We start from the raw sequence: 14929 nt of genomic DNA on the forward strand, positions 1-14929 counted from the left end.
GTAAATTATTAGATTCAAATGCTCACTTTTTAAATAGAAAATATCAGGTCATACAAAAAAAACGGGGGGGGGGAGCAAACACTTCTTTTTCAAGGGAATAGTCAGTAAAGTTACAAGGAGAAAAAAATTTTAATGGAGCCTGCACTAGTAATGTGAGCAGGAACTGTAACACTGTATACCAAAGAAAGCATTTACAAGAGAAAACAGGTGAGAATATGTCCCATTTACTTAGTTTTAAAATTGTCCAAGTAGGTCAAAGACATAATAAAGAGTCTTTCCTACCCTGCAGATGAATAGGCTCCAAACTAGTTGGTGCAAAAAAAACCCTCCCTCAGGTAAAACAAGTATTTATTTAAAGGGTTCTATTTAAAATATTTATCTAAAACATGAGAATTAAATTAAGCTTAGATAATATTTAATATATAAATTGACATTAATACCTCCACTTGATCTGTGTTAGCTAGTCGTGTCATGTCACAACAGCAATCTAGGAGCCCTAAGAAAGAATGGGAAGTAAGTAAAAGATAGGGGTTACAAATTGCACCATGTTTATTCACGTTCAGCTTTTTACTATATGAGTTAGGTGTGTGAGTCCAGTTGGATGGATAATGAACTTAAAGGTATTGTTATGACGTTTTAAAGGAAGATGAACTAATTCAAGTACTATGGGGGGGGGGGGGGAAGGACAGGACAAGGACAAGGACAAGGAAAGAGAAAAACCAAAAATAAGTAGAACTTTAAAAATAAAGGTAGGAAAGAAAGATTTTTGAAAGAAATTTGTGCTATGGAGAAAGCATTTTAAAAATGTTTTCATCTCTGATTTTTGTGTCTGAAAATGATGTATTATCTATAAAAATCTTTATAAATATACAATTGACACTTATGAAGAAGACTTTCTAACACATATACTTATAAAGAGCAGAATGAGCTTTATTTATATCAATTTGTTAAAAATATAAAAACACACCTTTACAATCAGTTTGGAAAAACACCCAATTTACAATGAGAAAAGATGAAATTTACTAACAGAACTCCTACAAAATCTATGTAAAATTGGTGGATGGGACTGAAAATGAAAAACATACAATCATTATTTTTACAAGACTTTTTTTTTTTTTTTTAAACAAAACTCCGAAGTTCCAGCAGAGAGTATTACTTTGTGACAAGAATGCCTGGTTTAAAAAACAAACAAACAAAAAAAAAAAAACCTCCAATGATGAAGAAAAAAAATTGAAAATAATACCACTATCAATCTTTAATTTAGGTAAAAGTAAAAATACAAATTCTACTACTGCTTAGTGTCTAACTCAGTATGGCTGACATTTTTCAAAGAACAGTAAGAATGTACAAAACATTAGAACTTTGCCTCTCTTAAGTTAGAAAAATGTCCTTGATTGGATAAATAGTCAAATATTGTAAAACAAGAAATATTTTAGGAGAAATCTGTGGGCGGTTTCCACATTTTGTCATTATTCTTTAAGATGAAACTGAGGTAAGAATATATGTTTTTCAGCCAGCTAGAATTAGTTTCCACACTTATCTCTTGCCAGTTGGAGTGTTTGCAGCAAGGAAAAGACTAAAGGAAGGGTTGAAGGTAGAAGAAATAAGGGACAAAATAGGTATAAATTCCAAGTTTACAGACTAGCAAACATATTGTTAGTACTTCCTAAAAGGATCAAGTTGAAATGCTATCTATGATATTATGTGAATTTAGTAATTAAGTCAAGTTAGGCAGAGCCTCTGGTGAGATGTTTCCTTGAGTTCCCCAGAGCTGAAGAGTAATCCCAAATAATCCCAAATAATTGTTTTTTTGTTGTTTCTAGATATAACTCATCCACAGTAAAGTAACTAGTAACTCCTGACAACTTCTTAAATTTTTTTCTTCTTCATTTGTTCTCAGTGAATAGAGGGGACACAATTTACTCAGAAACTCACTCAGGCTCAAATGAATTCAAGGTTTAATCATCTTTAGTATAATTACATAATGACATGCTATTCTCTTCATTGATATTAAAATGAAGGAAAAAATTCTATAATGTCTAATACTCAAAACTGACCAAATAATTCAGACTCAAAGGTTTACAATTCTCCAGAAAAGCCATGCTCTCTCTTACCTTTTAGTTTTCAGTACTGCATAGCAATGTGCCTGGAACCACATATACACATGGAGACCTATCCATACATGTACATATGTATCTATGTACATTTATGTGCATAGATACATACAGTACTTTGTAAAGTACTATTAGAATCTTCATATTAATGAATATGCCCACGGAGTTGTTTCTAAGAACATTGGTGGATGAGCAGTCAACAAAATAAGTAAATACTCTCATTGGGAAAATCATTGGTTTAACAACACAAAATCTTCAGGTAAAAAAAGGCATTTATAAGTTACTGCAATATTTTATGATTATTAACCATGAAACATCCCATATAAATAAGTATCAATTTTGTATTAGTGTAAAAAAAAATATTGAGAGCACTTCTTTAAAGCACACATTTAAAATATATTCACTTTTGAATTATATAGGCTAATGAAAGACGCAACACACATTTGCAAATAATCTAGAAATCCTTTCAGCTTTTGAAATGCATTGTATCATTTTACCAGCATTGATTTAGCTTGTAACTTTATCCTAAATGTTATACTGGTCAATTATACTCTATTTTCTCTGAGCACATGGAATGTGACTAGAAATATGCTGAACAGAAAGAGGAATGAAGGCTGCGAATCAAAGCTAATATGCTTACTTAGGTGGATAAACAGCATAAAGACAACAAAGACTTGAATCAACAAAAACATCATTTTGTTTTGAATGGAGGAAGGTACCAAAAATAGGAGTCGATTTAAGACCTGGCTTCTAAAATCAGTGAGTAAGGAGAGAACACGTGTATATAGATTTTTTTTTTTGAAAAGTATATGGTATACTTTATAGACATAAAGTGTAATATTGTACAGTATCGTATTTGCTTGCAAGTGCAATTACTCCAGGGCATATGTTGATTTAAGAAGAATAATGAATAGAATCCTCCCCACTATTTAGTTTTTTTCCTTTGACATGTTCACAGATAAATTTATGTAAATGTAAATACAATATGCTACAACCTCAGTGAATCAATTAGCAAATGTTAAACTACTTTTAGAAGAAAAAAAGACTGAAAACACTGCCTTTGGAAAAAAATTTTGAGAATTTCTAGAAATAACCCCATGTAATCCCAAAATCTTACAATTTATCCTAAAAACTTTAAGAACAGTTTGTTGTTTCTAATGAGACTCTTCAACGTGTGCAGGAAACAGGGAGATCAAATTCCTATAATTTGAGTACTAGGGCCCAAAATTATATTCTCCCATGGTGTTTGCTAATGAATATTAATGAATATACACTCCCTACACCCATCAGCATGCTTAGATAACTCTGCCATGACAGATAAAAATATAAGTTTAAACATTTATACTGTAATTAGGTTTCCAAATAGTTGGATTTTTTTAAAGGGAGAGAGTCCCCAACAAGTTTTTTTTTTTTTTGCTTTAAAAGGACAGCTTAGAATTTTTTCTTATATAACATGGTACAAATTCAGAGGAAAACTTTATCTTTTTGACACTCCAAACCAGAATTCTCAGGAACTTACATTTTTCCTTGTACTGCAAAATAGCTGCTCATCATGATGAGTTTAAGGCAATAAAATACCCAAAATGTCTTCATAAAAGTGATACTTATTTTTAGCAAGATCATCAAACATAACTCCCTCATTTTTACATAAGAAAAAAATGAGACACAAATTTACTCAGAGACCCAGTTGCAGGCATATTCAGGTTAAGAACTCAGGTGCAATAACATGTCTATCCTTTTCTGCAACCCATCCCCACCCACCCAAGGTTAAAGGGCTGTCAATGAGAGGACTAACTGATGATCAACTGTGGACAGACAGGTTCAAATATACTGTTTCCTATATTTGTGTCACTTTTTATACACCTCTTCTTATGTAAACACCATTCTCTATTCGGAAAAAAAAATGTATTCTTTAATCAGTGACATAAGGAAAACAAAAATAAAAATCACTCTCATGGAAACAAAACTCCCAACAATAAACAAAAGCACTGGTCTGGTTAACTGGCTACAGGGAGCACTCACTCTTCTAGCTGAAAAAGTTCAAATACATTTGACCAATGAATTTCCTAATTCTTAAATAAGATAAAGGTAGCTCATGAAACCCACATTATTTCCTTGAAAAGGCATTAGGTAAGCAAACACAGAATTCCCAACACTAGATCTGCGGTGCAATATGCTTGCTAATAAAAAATGGTCTTTTTGAAGTAAATACACACGAAAGCAAAGAGGAGTCTTTTCTCCCCTTGGAGCCAGACTACACTGCATAATTGTGAGACAAACCATTAGGCTCCTGTTGACAATAAAAAGAACAAATCTATACCATCAGGTAAGCTAAAAAGATGAGATGACCAGAATGCTGAAAAACTTCTGTTAAGACATAAAGCACACTGACTAAACAGAGGATATTATAACCCAGTATTTGTAAAAGACTTCCATAAAACCTAAGTTCTCTTAGGACCCTAGAATAACTATAAGATCTAAAGGAAGAGGCCAAGGGGCGCCTGGGTGGCTCAGTGGGTTAAGTGGCCGACTTCGGCTCAGGTCATGATCTCGCGGTCGGTGAGTTCAAGCCCCGCGTCGGGCTCTGTGCTGACAGCTCAGAGCCTGGAGCCTGTTTCGGATTCTGTGTCTCCCTCTCTCTGACCCTCCCCCGTTCATGCTCTGTCTCTGTCTCAAAAATAAATAAATGTTAAAAAAAATTTTTTTTTTAAAAATAAAGGAAGAGGCCAAAAACCATAAAAGAGATGAGGAAAATCAATGGTAAAGGAGTTTACCAATCTTTAATTATTTTTGAGACACAGCATCGAAGTAAAAGTGGGGGAGATGAGGAAGAGGAGGGAGAGGGAGGGGGAGAGAGGGAGAGAGTATCCCAAGCAGGCTCCATGCTCAGCACAGAACCTGATGTGGGGCACAATCCCATGGTCCTGGGATCATGACCTGAGCCCAAATCAAGAGTTGGATGGTCAACCAACTGAGCCACCCAGGTGTCCCCCTCCCCCCCCCCGTTTTTTTTCCTACCAATCTCTAATTTTGAACTCAGCAGTTCAATTTATCCAACTCAAATGCACAAAACTATAATTCTCTACGTAAAGTGAGAGCTTTTTCAGAAGACAGGCATGCATAAGAAAAGGTCTCATACTCAAAATGCAAGGTTTTTCTTACATCCTAAAAGAAAATTTAGTAATTCCACTTTATTTTAACTAGCTTCCAAAATGGCCCTCAGTGGTTCTTAACTTCTAGTATGCATGTCTGTAACCAAAACACTACCACATTATAGAGCTGGCCAGTATAACCAAGAGGATATTGTGAAAATAATAGAGTGTGACTTCCGAGGATAGGTTTTGATTTCATTTAAACCACCTACTCTGAGGGAAGCTACCTGTCATGCAATGAAGTCCTGCAACTCTATGAACAGGTCCATATGGTAAGTAACCAAGCCTCTTATCGAGAGTCAGTAGAAACTTGACAACCATGTGAGTGAACTATTCTCCAGCTCCTGTAAAGCTTTCAGATGACTGCAACCCCAACTAACATCTTGATTGTAACTTCATGAGAGTTGAAGAACCACAACTATCCAACTAAGTTGCTCCTGAATTCATGACTGACAGAAACCGTGTGAAAAAAATGCTTGTTGTTTTAAAACACTACTGGTTGCAACTGTTGTGAAACAGTGTGCTGCATAGCAACTGATAACCAATATTGCCTACTTAAGAATTTATAAAAAACACTAATAGTGATAATCCAATTATTAATAGAGAATTGATCATAAATAGTGTAAATTTCCCCTACCATAAAGAAAAACAAAAAACCCCACAAAATCCAGAGAAAAACTTTTGGTATTTTTGAGATAATACAAAAATATTGATCTCAGGCCCTGGTTCCTGCACATACTCCTGAAACCCTTGTAATTTCCTCAGTGTTAAGAGCACTGGGAGCATTTTTGTGGTTCTAATATTTTATCTTTGACCCTGGTTCCTACACAGGGCTCCTGAAAACCTTGTAATTTCTTGATTGACAGGAGTCTCTTTTGTTCTAATGAGGCAGCTTTTAGTGGAATTGTGGATAGGTCCCAGTCACTAGAAAGAGGAAGCCATGATGTGAAGCTTGGAATTTTCAGCCCCACCCGTATTCTCTTGAGAAGGGAGAATTGAAAATGGAGATGATGATAGATCATGCCTGGGTGATCATGCCTGTGTGATGAAGCTTCCCAAAGTAAAAGAAAATCCCAAAAGTATGAAGTTCAATGAATTTCTGGGTTGGTGAACACAGGGGAGATTTAGGGAGAGTGGCATGCTCAGAGAGGACATTAAAGTCTACACCCCTTCCCACATTCCTTGCCCTATGCATCTCATCCACCTGGCTGCTCCTGAGTTATGTCCTTTTATAATAAACTGCTAACCTAATAAATAAAATGTCTTTCTGCATTCTGTGAGCCACTCAATAGCAGGGGAACATTGGAACCTCTGATCTACAGCAGGTTAGTCAGAACAGGTGACAACTTCAACCTGTGACTGGCATATGAAGTGGGGGGTGGGGAGGTAGTTTTATAGGACTGAGCTCTTAAACTGTGGAATCAGATATGATCTCTAAGTAAACAATGTCAGAATTGAGATGAATTGGAGGCCACCCAGCTAGGGTCTGAGAATTGCTTGGTGGTGTGGGGAACACTCCCTCCAATACTTTTGTTGGAACTGGGTGCAGAACTACTTGGCATTAAACAAGCTTGCAAACTTATTATTAAAGAAACTAAATGTGAAATGTGTAACATTTAACTTAAAAAACTAAAAAAGTTTAAGTGAAAAAGTGCATAATGTAAAAAAAGGCAGAAAAATGACAAAATAATTATTAACAAAACAAATAGTAAGAAAAGTAAAGGCAGAAAACATGAAAAAATCAGTGATCACAAAAGAAATGGGAAGGGTGCTCAAAACTTCGCACAAAAATAGCTATAGCACACCAAGGAGTTCTAAAATTTAAATTTCTTTTTATGTTCATTTTGAGAGGGAGAGAGAGAGAGGGCACGCTAGAATGAACACAAGCGGGGAGGGGCAAAGAGAAGGGCAGGGGCAGAGAGAAGGAGAATCCCCAGCAGGCTCTGCACCAGAAGTGCAGAGCCTAATGTGGGCTTGAACTCATGATCCATGAAATCATCATGAGCTGGGCCAAGATCAAGAATCGGATGCTTAACTGCCTGCGCCACCCAGACAACCCTTGAAATTTAATTTTTTACGAATATTCAAAAAAGAAGTTTATAGGGATTTAAACAATTCCAAAATCTAGAAAAAAAAATATATAGGCCTTCGTACTTTATTCTATGCACCTGATATAAGCTTTGTTAATAAAACTTGGCAAAAGGCAAAAAATATCACTGCAGATGAGGCTCACACAGAATTCATAAACAGAATAAAAGATTCTGGATCAAATATTTATTAGCCAGTAGTCCAATAAATAAAAAAAGGTATCTTTTAGAAAGTAAAAGATTGGGGCGCCAGGGTGGCTCACTCAGTTAAGCCTCTGGCTTTTAATCTCAGCTCAGTCTTGATCTCAGAGTTATGAGTTCAAGCCCCATGTTGGACTTGGAAAAATCTGGTTCTTCAGTTATAATACGATAGGTATCAAAACCCACTGTAAACGGTATTACAAATAAAATCATGAATATATCCACTATTACCACTAATACTTAATTCTAGAGAAATCAAGCAAGAGTAAAAAAACAAACAAATAAATAAAACTACAGGCCAATATCTCTGATGAAAACAGTTACAAAAAAAAATATCAACAAAATAACAGCACTCCAAATCCAACAACACATTAAAAAGTCATTCACCATTACCAGGTGGGATTTATTTCAGGGATGTAAGGGTGGTTCAGTATTTACAATCAAATCAATCAACATAATACATCACATTAACAAGAGAAAGATATGAACCATAGGATAATCTCGGGAAATGCAGAAAAAACACTTGACAAAGTAACACATCCATTCATGATAAAAACTCTCAACAAAGTTGGTTTAGATGAAACCCATCTCAACATAATAAAGGTCATATACGAAAAACCCACACCTCACATATTCTGTGGGGGAAAGACTGAGAGCCCTTTCTCTAAGGTCAGAAATAAGACAAGGATGTCTACTCTCAACACTTTTATTCAACATAGTACTGGAAGTCCTAGCCACAGTAATCAGACAAGGAAAACAAATAAAAGGAATCCAAATTGTTAAGGAAGAAGTAAAACTTTCACTTATTTGCAGATAACATGGTATTACATATAGAAAACCCTAAGACTCCACCAAACCATTAGAACTGATAACTGGAAAAAAAAAAAAAAAAAGATAAATGGATTTAGGAAAGTCACAGAATACAAAACTAACATACAAAAATCTGTTGCATTTCTATACACTAATAATGAAATAGCAAAAAGAGAAATTATGAAAACAATCCTATTTACAATTATACCAGGATGAATAAATTACCTGGGAATAAACATAAGAAAGTGAAAGACCTATACTCTGAAAACCATAAAACACTGACTAAAGAATTTGAAAATATATGTTAATGGCCTGAAAGAATTAATACTGTTAAAGTGTACATACTACCTAAAGAATTCTATAGATTGAATACAAATTCCTATCAAAACATCAACAGGATTGCTCACAGAACTAGGACAAATAATACTAAAATTTGTATGGAATCACAAAATAACTCTGAATAGTCAAATCAATCTTGAGAAAGAACAAAGCTGGACATACAATAATCCCAGATTTCAAGGTATACTACAAAGCTGTAATAATCAAAATGGTATGATACTGGCACAAGTATAAACAGATCAACAAAACAAAACAAAGTCTAGAAATAAACCCATGCTTTTATAGTGAATTACTCTATGACAAAGTCAGCAGGACTATACAATGGGGAAAAGACAATCTCCTCAACAAATTGTGCTCAGAAAACTGGACAGCTACATGCAAAAGAATGAAATCAGACCACTTTCTTGCACCATATTAAAAAAATAAACTAAAAATGGATTAAAGATCTAAATGGGAGACATGAAATAATAAAATTCCTAGATGGAAACATAGGCAGTAATTTCTTTGATGTTGGCCATAGAAACATTTTTCTAGGTATGTCTCCTCTGGTAAAGGAAACAAAAGCAACATTAAAGTAGCAGGACTACACCAAAACAAAAAGCTTTTGCATAGCAACGAAAACCATCAACACAACTAAAAGACAATCTACTGAATGGGAGAAGATATTTGCAAAGGACATATATCTGATAAACGATTGATTTCCAAAATATATAAAGAAATGACACAACTCAAAACCAAAAGAACATAATCCAAACAAAAAGTAGGCAGAGGACTAGAACAGACATTTTTCCAAAGACATACACAATCACCAACAAACACATGAAAAGATGCTCAGTATCACCAATCACCAGGGAAATGCAGATTAAAACCACAATGAGATATCACTTTATACCTGTCAGAATGGCTAAAATCAAAAACACAAGAAACAATAAGTATTGGTGAAGAGGTGGAGAAAAAAGAACCTCGTACACTACTGGCATGAATGCAAACTTGTGCAGCCACTGTGTAAACAGCGTGGAGGTTCCTCAAGAATGAAAAATACAATTACCAAGTGAGCCAGTAATTGTACTAATAGGTAATGACCAAAAGACTACGAAAACACTAATTAAAAAAGATATATGAATCCCTATGCTTGCTGCAGTATTATTTATAATAGCCAAGATATGGAAGCAATCCAAATGTCCATCCATACATGAATGCATAAAGAAATTGTTATGTACATACATACTGAAATACACATAAACACACACATATAAAGGGACATCACTCAGCCATAAAGAAAAAGTGAGAACTTGCTATTTGCAACAATATGGATGAACCCAGAAGGTATAATGCTAAGTGAAATAAGTCAATCAGAGAAAGACAAATACCATAGAACTTTGTGCATATGTGGAATTTAGGAAACAAGGGGAAAAAAGTCAAAAAATCAAACTCTTTAAGTACAGAGAACAAACTGGTGGTTGCCAGAGGGTAGGTGGGTTAGAGGATGGTTCAAATAGTCTTAACAGAGATTAAGACTGCACTTATCTTGATGAGCACTGAGAAAGGTACAGAATTGCTGAATCATATTACACACTTGAAACTAATAACTGTATGTTAATTACATTTGAATAAAAAAATTGAGGAAGAGAACAAAGTGAATTTCATCTTTAAAATATAGTTCTTTCCCATTAAAACTAAATTTAAAAAGATTAAGTGAGGTACTATTTTGGCACACAAAGTAAAATGTTTGAGTTAAGGTAATAGTATTGGTAAGGCTGTGGTTAACTGAAGCAACACAAAATAATGGTACAAACACATCTTTACTAGAAGGCTCAATTTAATACAGACTTTGATCCTGCAATTCCACTTGCAGGAATTTACTCAAAAGAAATAATTACAGATATATACAGATACCTAGCTATAAGGATGTTTAATATAATTCTGATTATAAAAAGGAAAAATTAAATAGCTAGTGGTAGGAAGTTAATTAACTACATCACTATACACAATGAAAAACTTCAACTACAGTCTTCACTAATTTGATTTTAAAGTAAAAACAAACAAAACCAGAAATTTTTATTCAAAAAGGATCAAGGTTCTGTCCAGCATGTAAATGAGAGCTTGGAGGTTGACACTCTTCTCTTCATAGCAAGAAAAAACTTAAACAAACTGAAAAACAACAACTCTTCTTAGATCTGTAAGAATGAGGTCAGAGGGCACTGTGTCTTCCAATATTAGACACAGGCAGATATAGAGAATCATAGCTTACTGGAGCAGAAGCCCAGGTACAGAGACTGCACTGGAGGCAGTTCCAAAATATACGAAATTAGAATGTGACTGACAATTTGCTAGAGGTTCAATGTTAAAAAGCTTAAGAGTTAAAAACCCCAGGAGGGCCAGTCTTAGGGAAGACCCCACACTTATTCTGAGTTTTACCTCCAAGTACCCTTCCAGGTTCTCTAGACCCTTCTGATCTTCTAACAAGGATCAGAAAAAATTTCTTCCTGTTGCAACAGGGATACGGGAAAAGTAGACACACTGAAATATATCTAGAGCATTCTGTCCTCTTTAACAAGGCTTGCCTGCAAAGCAAATTATTTTACCAGAGTCCAGCTCTCTTAGGGAAGGGAAATACCCAACTCTAGCCCCTTCTTCCCTTCATGACTCCTCTAAAGGGATAATGTGTGTGTTACTTGTTGAGGGTGGGGGAATCTGAGAAGTACCTGTATAGGTACTATGTTCAGGGGGATAGGTTCTCTTACACACAAAACTGAGACCTAATTACAGGAATATATGATGCTTCTCCTCCCTCAACATCTTCCCACCACATTAACAGGGCTCCTGTATTAAAGTAGGGGTTTACAAGTGAAAGAACTCTCAGACCTTGTTTATGAAATCTCTAGGGAATTCCAAAGAAAACAGTTGGAGACAAAAGCAAGAACACAAGAAGAAATTTTAGTTTCTGACACCTAAGGGTGCAGCAAACAATAAACACAACCTAATTTTAAGCTGAATAAACATAAAAATCTCACACTAAAGACTTACTTACCTCAGTTCTTTATACACAGTACATCATTTCTGGCTTTCAACAAAATGTTACAAGGCACACTAAAAGGAAAAAAGACATAGCCTGAAAAGACAAAACGAGGCTCAGATGTGACTAAGATTTTGGAATTAGCAGACTGGCAGTATAAAACAACTACAACTAACATGTTAAGGGCTCTAATGGAAAAAGCAGGTATCATGCAATTACAAACAAGCATTGTAAGCAGAGATGGAATTTCTAAGAATGAATCAAGAGGAAACAGCAAAAATCAAAACCCCTAAAACAGAAGTAAAGAATGCTTTGATATGCTTAACAGTATAGCATATACTATCCTTTATAAAGGATCGGAGTAAGGAATTAGGAATACTCTATTGCATGATACTTTTGCTAACCATTAAAAGGTATAGTGTTTTTTGAAAATGGGTTTGGATTGCTTATACATGTATACTGCAAACTCTAAAATAACCACTGAGAACAAAAAGTATAATTTATAGCCTGAGAAAGAGCAAAAAACTCTGAAATAATGTAAAATGCATGGTTATAACCACAGAAGGCAGAAGAAAGAGTGAAGGACAAAAAAAAGAAAGAACAAGAGCAACAAAGGGAAAACAGCAATAAATTTGGTAGATATTAATCCTGCTATGTCAGTGAGTACTTTAAACAGCGGTCAAAGTAAATACACCAAGTAAAAAAAAAGACTATCAGAGTGAGCAGAAAAACAAGACTCAACTATATGCTGTCTGCAAGAAACCTACTTTAAATCTAATGACATAGATTAAAGTACAAAGACAGATAAAGATATACACTAATCAAAAAGCTGAAGTAGCTATACTAATTTTGGATAGTGCAAATTTCAAAGCAGGCAGGCATATCAGAAAGAAAGAGTATTACATAATGATAAAGTAGTTAATTCTCCAATAAGACAATACTACTTAATGTGTGCATGTTCAACAGAAAGTCAAAATTCATGAAGCAAAAAATGATACAAATGCAAGAAAAAATTGATGAATCACTCTTATACTTGGAGACATCAATATCCCCCTATCAGTAATTGATAGAGAATCAGAGAAGACCTACCTGAACTGGACAGTACCATGAGTCAAATGGATCTGATAATTATAGAATACTGCATTCAACAAGAGCAGAAAACACATTCTTCTGAAGCTCACATGGCACATTCACCAATCACATTCTAAGCCATAAAATATTCAAATTTAAAACAACAGAAATCAGATAAAGCATGCTCTATCATGATGAAATTAAACTAGAAACAAAAAATAAAAAGATACCTGGAAAATCTCACCAAAAGGAGATTAAATAACACATTCCTAAATAAAAATAATACATGTGCCTAAGAAGAAAAAACAAGAAAAATAAAAATTGGGAATGAAATGAAAAAGAATATAGAACTTAACCAAATAAAGAGATGCAGCAAAAGAAATCCTTAGAGGACAATTTATAGCACTGAACACATATACTAGAACAGGAAAAAACCTAAAACTCAATAATCTAAGTCTGTACCTTAAGAAACTAGAAAAAGCAAACCAAAACCATGCAAATGAAATAATACAAATTAGAGTAGAAATCAATCAGGAAAATCAACAAAATAACTGGCTCAGTTTAAATTTAAAATTATAAACATCTTGCCAGGCTAAGAACAAAATATTTTAAAAAGATAAGACACAAATGACTAATAGAAATGAAAGCAAGGCCATCAGCACTGATCCTTTAAACATTAAAATGGTAATAAGGCAAAATTATGAACAACATCTCTGCCCACAAATTTGATCCCTAGATGAAATGGACCATTTCTTTGAAAGGCAAAGTCTAACAAAATGTATGCAAGAAAAATAATCTGAATATGTTTATATGTATTAAAGAAATCGAGTCAATAAATAACCTTCCAAAACAGAAACCATCAGGCCCAGATAGGTTCACTGGTAAACTCCACCAAACATTTAAGGAACAAATGATAGTAATTCCCTACTAATGATAAGTCTCTTCCAGGAAATAAAGGTGAATGAATACATTCTAACTAATTGTATGAGGTAAGCATTACCTTAATAGGAAAACCAGACAATGACATTACAAGAAAGGAAAACTATATACCAATATCTCTCATGAATACAGATGCAAAAATTCTCAACAAAGTAGTAGTGAACTAAATCACACAATACATAAAAATAAGTGGGATTCATTCTAAGTATGCCAGACTCATTCACCATTCCTAAAACAAATGATTAATCCATAACAATAGAATAAAAAAAGAAAAATATGATTTTATCAAGAGATGCAGAAAAAGCATTTCACAAAATCCAATACCAATTCAAAAATACCAGGACTAGAAGGGAATTTCTTTAATGCTAAAAACATCTAAAAAAATATATCTACACCTAACACCATTTTTAATAGTGAGAAATTACATGATTTCCCACTCAGATCAAGAAGGATCACCACTGGTATTCAAAATGATACTTGAACACTTAGCTAATGCAGTAAGACAAGAAAAGGAAATAAAATGTATACAGATAGGGAGGAAGAAATAAAACCATCTGTTTGTAGATGGTAAGATCATGAATGGAGAAAATCCCAAAGAATACACACACACTATTGAAATTAATAAACTACTAAAGCAAAGTTGTAGGATACAAGGTTAATATACCAATGTCAACTACTTTCTACATGAGGAAAACTAAAAAAATCTGATTAAAAAAAAATCAAAGTGGACCTAAATACATGAACAGATATTCCATTTACATGGATAAGAAGACTCAGTATTGTTATTATGTCAGTTCTTTCAATCTTGATCTATAGATTCAATGAAATCCCAATCAAAATTCTAAAGTTATTCTGTAGATATAAACTGATTTTAAAGTTTACGTGGAAAGGAAAAAGACACAGAAGAGCCAATATGATATTGCAAGAGAACAAAGTTGGAGGTCAGAAACTACCCTACTACAAGACTTACTATAAAGCTAAAGTAATGTATACAATTGACCCTTGAGCAACAAGGGTTAAACTGCTTGGATCCACTTATATGCACACATTTTTTTTTCTTTTAATAAATATAGTACAATACTGTAGGTGTATTTTCTCTTCCTTATGATTTTCTTAACATTTTCTTTTTTCTAGGTTATTTTAAGAATATAGCATATATTATATATAACATACAACACAGGTATTATCAACTGTTTATGT

At 34.0% G+C, this 14929-nt stretch overlaps 1 protein-coding gene across 10 annotated transcripts in view; it reads right to left on the reverse strand.

Annotated features, from left to right (window-relative positions):
- ORC4 (origin recognition complex subunit 4) overlaps window positions 1-14929 on the reverse strand; it is an 81778-nt gene that overhangs the window by 56168 nt on the left and 10681 nt on the right. For 2 of the 10 annotated variants that reach the window (XM_042948734.1, XM_042948728.1), the window contains exons 1-2: window positions 11735-11815; window positions 441-496 (exon numbers count right to left, since the gene is read on the reverse strand). The exons of 4 other annotated variants lie outside the window; for them this stretch is intronic. The gene's annotated coding sequence lies outside the window, so the exon portion shown is untranslated. Of the gene's footprint in view, window positions 1-440; window positions 497-11734; window positions 11816-14929 lie in introns of those variants that run through there. 4 more of the 10 variants (XM_042948729.1, XM_042948730.1, XM_042948733.1 and 1 more) reach the window with 2 other exon arrangements.

The sequence above is a fragment of the Panthera leo genome, chromosome C1, assembly GCF_018350215.1.
Source record: "Panthera leo isolate Ple1 chromosome C1, P.leo_Ple1_pat1.1, whole genome shotgun sequence".
In the NCBI taxonomy this organism is placed as follows: domain Eukaryota; kingdom Metazoa; phylum Chordata; class Mammalia; order Carnivora; family Felidae; genus Panthera; species Panthera leo.